This window comes from Cornus florida, unplaced genomic scaffold, assembly GCF_030987335.1.
Source record: "Cornus florida cultivar Cherokee Brave unplaced genomic scaffold, ASM3098733v1 CherokeeBrave_3.0.0_Hap2_Chr05, whole genome shotgun sequence".
NCBI classification, from domain to species: domain Eukaryota; kingdom Viridiplantae; phylum Streptophyta; class Magnoliopsida; order Cornales; family Cornaceae; genus Cornus; species Cornus florida.
Window position 1 is genome coordinate 10,129,501 of NW_026775575.1, and position 5,944 is coordinate 10,135,444.

Sequence of the window (5,944 nt, forward strand, 5' to 3'; positions counted from 1 at the left end):
ACAAATCCCCCAGTAACTTCGGGGTGAGTAACATAAAGCTACTCGTAGGAAATGAGCATGCATCGACTTGATTTCTTACAGATTTTTATATTAACTTGAAACAATTCAAAAAGGGTCATGCCACCTGATGTCTATGTCAAAGGTGAGACTCAGAGAGTATCTTAAGCTACCTCAGAGCATTTCTAACATAAATCATATCATCCTTGCAATACAAACAACATGGGAACACATAGTGTAACGCAACAAGACATAGGTATCCAAAGTTATCAATTTTTAACCTAAAATGCGATAACCACTGAAACAGTTCTTGCCACCTAGAATCTAAGTCAAGATGCTTATATAGGATCATTCCTAAGTCATATCAACATGAAGCAACATGGATCAAGATGTCTATGAAATTGAATAAGGTTGGGATAATCCAAAGAACACAACAAGTTTATAATTTGGTATGAATCGCATTATCAACGAAATTGAACAAGGTTTTGAGTAATCCATACAACACAACAAGAAGGGTACTTGAATACAAGGATCACATTATCAATGCAATTAAAATGATTAGAACATTTTAATTACATGACAAGAAGAATACTCGGATTAAAGTTAACAAAAATTACATTATCAATGCAATTAATATGATTGGAATATTCCAATTAACACGATAAGAATAATACATGAAATCATGGATATGACATAATATCTATGCAATTAACAAGATTGGAGCATTTCATATAACATAACAAGTTTTAAATCTTCAAAGAATAGTGACTTGAAATTTAAAGCGTGAAATCAACCAATGTGGATACTTGGATATTGCCCGGATTAAAACCGTACTCTTGGGATCACTTTAGGGCTACTAACCCATGGGTACCTTCCCCTAGTGCGCACTATAGTGTAAGGGACTCTATCTCCCGTACTAGATTCATATCCTAGAAATGTCAATTCTTGATTGATATCCCAAGTCCCAAAATCAACAAGTTGTGCAAGTCAAGATTATATCAAAATACAAGAAATGCATAAACCACGTTTCATGCACAACCAAGATTTTGGAACATACAAGTCATGCCCTAAGTTCTCAACTTTTATGGCATGTGAAATGTCAAGAAATCGCAGTGTGCATCTATATAGACTAAAACCAAGATATATAGCACAAGAAATCTATTGAAGTAAATATACCACAAGTATAAGATGCATGATTCAATTACTTACTAAACAACACATGTGTAATTAAACCATTCCAAGATAATTGTGCGAGTCTATGAAGTACTTTAATGAAACCAAGATATAAGGGGTCATGATTAAATTGATGGAAGCGTAAAAGGGAATTTAATCTACTTAAGGGATTAAATTATCAAGATTACAGGACAAGTCCTAATATTCTACGAACAAGGCTTGTCAAGGATCATGTCAAGGACAAGTTCAATATCAAGTTACAAGTTTATTTTATACAAGATACAACCATGTGGATTAGATTCCATACAAAGGAAATAGATAAATGTAAGTTTGAAAACTTATCCGATTACCCTCAAATTGATACACGTAAAGGAACTTGTCAATGAAATCATGAAAACTAAGTTAGAAACTTAATCAAGCTCATGAAACCATTGAATGGATTTTAATTAAAATCTCTATGTTTTGAAATTCATCCAAATGATCTCAATTTAATGTATGTTATACAATATGTCAAGACTTGATTTAAAAGCATGTTACAAGAATTTTTCATGAAAGATACGGCCATGAGTATTAAACTTTAATACTAGAAAATAATTAAATGAAAGGTTTCAAAACTTAATCAAAGATTCTAAATTTAATATATGTGAAAATATATGGCATGCACATCAACAATATCAAGTCGGAAATCCAATGGAGTGAATAGTACACATGGAATAAATTAATTTTTTAAATATTTCTAGATTTCAAAATGTCTCCGATTACTCTCAAATTTACCTATGTTGAAGAGCATGCTAGGGCTTAATATAATATGATAACAAGTGTTAATTTCAAGCTAGTTAAGGCCACATGAATTAATCTTTCATTCAAGAAAAATATTAAATAAAATCATCAATACTTGTCTAAATGCTCTCAATTTAATAAATGTCAATGATCATATCATGGGGTAATTTAATATCATGCCACATGTATAAACTAAGTTATAACCAACCGGGAGAATCAAATCTCATACATGAAAAATAAATAATAAAGTTTCTAGATTTTTTTATTAAAACATGTAAATAAGTTGCATAAACATCATTAGTGTGCAATACATCAAGAATAACAAACTATAACATCCCCTACCTCAATTTGAGATGAAAATCTCAAATCCCCACCGAAAGAAAAGTGCTCCGAATCCGACGATACTTTGGGGTTTTGTTGGAGACAACACGATGAACAAGAATCCCAAGGAAGCCCCATGAAAATCACAACTTGACTTCAAACCCGTACTCATAAAATGGTCAGAAATGGGTTCTAATAAGGGGGAAAGGTAGAACACGACGAGGCTTACGATAAACGTTAAGGCGGAAGACTTTTCACTAAGGAAATCAAGTGGAGGAGAAGAAGAAAGGTGGCAGCCTAAAGACCTCCCATGGCTGCCGGCCAAAGAGGGAGGAAGATGATGGAAAAAGTGACTTTTCACTTTAAAATATTATATTTATAGGAAAACCCTAAAAGTGCCCCGAAATTGCCGGAAAAGTGGAATTTGAGCAGATGCGCTCAAACAGCAACACTCCCTGAATGGAAAAGAATTGAGGTGAGGAAATATGAATAACGGAAGAAACGGCGTCGAAAACCGAGTCTTGAGCAAAGATATATACCCCAAACAAATTCGGCGGCAACCAGGGCCAAAAAATCCTGAAACTGGAGAAAAACGATCAGAAGGAAATTCTAAGAGTACATGACTCGATAAAATGTGAAAATGAATCCTATACGAGGATCCAAGCTCAAAACGAGATATTTTGTAATAACTTTCTTTAATTTCACAATGGCCCTCCAAAAAGGGTTAACTACACTAATGACTTAGAAAGAAAATATCTTCCAAAAATATTTTCTTAAAAACCCCTAAAATAATATATCTTCAAAAGATATTTACGAAAAATAGCCCAAGAAAAGAAAATGTTTCTGAAGAACTGTGCATCCATACCCCTATGGACACTGGGAGTAACCAGAGTACTCTTTTTATAAAAGTAAAGGTACGTATTTCATGGAAACCACATAGAATGAAGATACGTGAAGTTAAAAACCAACTCTAAGCACGAAAAGTAAGGTTATGCCAACAAAGTGACAAATGGGGAAAAGACAGAATAGGGAAAAGGACGAAAAATGAATAGTATCTAAAAAGTGAAAATGCGGAAATGACTCGGTTCTCAAAGGAAGTTGTCAATCCGAATGAAAGAGTCTCAGAAACCATTTTCGAGCACTCGAGACGACACTCAGTGACGAGAAACAAAACTCAGAAAAGAAAATTAAACAGAAAAAATTTATCCGTAAAATTTAAGAAAAAGGAAAGGGAGGAAAATGTCCGGGTCATTATAACCACCGCTTCCGCCTTCCATGTGATACCCCTTGATTTTGAAACGCGGGTTGATAAAATACGCAGACAAAACCATGGGATATCAAAATAATTAAAGTATTTAAACAAAAACAGATTACAAAATGAAATCAAGAATAAATAATACGTTAAAGAAAAACTAATAAATAATAAATCTATTAATAATTCTTCAATGGTTACAACTCGGGAATCTCATAACTCAAGGACCACTTAACCAAAAGTCACTATTCAGAATCCATAATTAAATACTAGTGTCAAATGAAGTAATAATATTCTACTTTAAAATAAACTGAAAGAATAGATAAGTCCTCCAACTGCGGATCCACAACCTTAAGACTTAAATCTCTAATAACCTGAAAGATAAAAACAAGTGGGTCAAACCCCCAAGCAAGTTCTCTCTACCAGGCTTCTGAAAACCAATAAACAGATCATCTTTGATAAAAACAAACCTAATAAAGTTTTAACTTTAATATACCATGGTATACATATATATAAATAATTATATACAATATAACAGTCACATCTATTAGTATGTTCATTAATTCCAAAACCATTATTAATGATTAAATAATAATCATACCTAGACCAATCCATCATTTCTTTTAAAGAAAAGTTCGTTAACCTTTATCCCATTCTGGACAGTTAATAATCATTTAAACAATAAACTATAATTAAAGAAATATTGCATTTAATCCAATACCTAATAATATTTTTAATTATTTAAATCACACAGCCAATATATACTTTGACAAATCATCCATGTCTTCACCAATATTATTTTATTAATATATATAAAATAATACATTAACCTGTAAGTACTAAATTATTCTAATTTAAGAATATCTAATCCTAATCCAACCTATCCATACAATAACTATGATAAAAATTTAATTATCTAAAATTTAGCAATTTAATTATGCATTGGCAATTCAACCATGTCATTATAAATATATTTATTTATATATTGGCAACTCAACCATGCCTTCTTATATATATATATATTTATACTTTTAATTAACAACTCATCCATGCTTCCCATGTACGCATTTTATTCATAAAAATAATAAGGCAATATATTTAATTCGTTGACAACTCATCCATGCCAATAATTCAACCATGTACCAAACCTTAAAACTAATTTAACAATAAAACAAATCATATATAGGCATTCCATGCATATTATATGCATATCATTAATTTAATAACCAGCCTATTTGATTTACCAAATAAGAATAACAAGATTAATCATCTTAAAAAATATATATACATATACACATATATTATTTAATGTGACGGCCCAAGTTTTTCAATCTGGTGCGTCAGTGATGAATCAAAAGATGATCCGATAATGGATCCGAAATGCGGAAGCAAAAGACAAAACAACGGTCTCTAGAGATACAACATGGCTCTAAGATACCATTATGACCCTTAACGAGGTCACGGAACCCAAAGGAATCAAATGGGGAAGCAACATTTCAAAAACGAACAAGATTGAACCTAGGGGCAAAATCATCATTTCCAGCTTAAAAGTGGGTGCCACCGAGCACACAATTGGAAAGACAACGAAAAATCAATGAACTTAGACTCAAAAATCGCTTGATCCGGGTCCGGATGAAAAAGATATGGCTAACGGAAGAAGAAGGGGCAAAATGGTCAAAAAGGGGACAACCAAGAACATCTAACCGGTTAAGAAACCAAACACACTCATCTAACCGGTTATGAAACCCCTCGTAACTATTTAGATGTGAAGGCGGCAGAATGGGCAGCAAGAAACCCTGGTAATAGGGGTTTTCTAGAAAAAAATGGAAATTTGATGGCCTACATGACATTTTCTGGAAAAACTCAAAGAAGAAACCCCCTCAAAATTGAGTTTTCTACGTGATTCACGAGAAAAATCGAAAAATATGCACTGTGAAATGCCTAAAATGCCCTCCCAAGAAAACTGGTTCAAAGGGTCCAAAAAGCTGCTACATTTAAAAACTGAGAGCTGAACTTCGGGATCGATTTTCGATGCCAAGACGACATATCCTGGAAAAACACGAAGAAGAAACCCCCCCTAAAATCACATTTTCTATTCAACTATGTGAAGAACGGAATTTATTTCCCAAATAAAATTCCTAAAATACCCTTAGGTCAGATTATGCAACAAAAGTGTAAAATGAGTCCGTAGGAGGCTCATTTCACCAAAGAAGAAGCTTTGCCTGGAAACGACCAAGCACGCAAACATAACTTACCTAGTAAGATGTGCTACAATGGTCCATGGCCCAAAAATATGGCCGATACAAAATATAAATCCCCAACGGCCAAAATGCCAAAAATGCAATTTGGAAAGAAAACATGGAATTTAAAATTATGAGATGGTTTCAAAATGCCGCTTGGCCCTTGGCCATACTTCATACA